Raw genomic sequence first — 509 nt, 5'->3', positions numbered from 1 at the left:
CATAGAGATACCACCTCGGAAACCCAAGGAGGGGTCGCTATGAGTCGAATTGACTGGACAGCAGTGAGTTTGGAGTTTTTTGGTACCAGGGGTAGGAAGGAGGGGTAAAGGGGAAGCTTTTGTTTGTAGGAGTTTATGCTAATGGTGGTGGAATATTTTGGAAAAGCAAAGCAATAACTGGGCACAACATGAAAAATGTCATCAATGTCCCTGAGCTGTAAATGTGGAAGATGATATGTTGGTGAATGTCTTGGTGTATATGTTTTTACCACAATAAAAGTAAAATAAAACAAAAAAGAGTTCAGGGGTCATTAAATGCTACTTAGTAAGTTGTGCCTGTAGACAAGGTACTTAACCCCTCTAGGCTAGTTTGCTCATCTGGAAAATGAGGATAGTACCTCCTTCAGGGTGATCGTGAGGGCTAGTTTAGGTCATTCAGGTTATCCAGTTTACCACAGGGCCTGGCACATTGTAGAGGCTCCATTCATGTTAACTTAAAAAAAAAAAAA

At 41.1% G+C, this 509-nt stretch overlaps 1 protein-coding gene across 1 annotated transcript in view; it reads right to left on the bottom strand.

Moving 5' to 3' along the window:
• EXTL1 (exostosin like glycosyltransferase 1) overlaps positions 1 to 509 on the bottom strand; it is a 16,244-nt gene that overhangs the window by 6,302 nt on the left and 9,433 nt on the right. The gene's annotated exons all lie outside the window — the stretch shown is intronic.

This window comes from Orycteropus afer, unplaced genomic scaffold (genome assembly GCF_000298275.1).
Source record: "Orycteropus afer afer isolate SDZICR_OR568_19922 unplaced genomic scaffold, OryAfe1.0 scaffold00031, whole genome shotgun sequence".
NCBI lineage: Eukaryota > Metazoa > Chordata > Mammalia > Tubulidentata > Orycteropodidae > Orycteropus > Orycteropus afer.
This window is presented reverse-complemented; position numbering and strand designations above follow the sequence as displayed.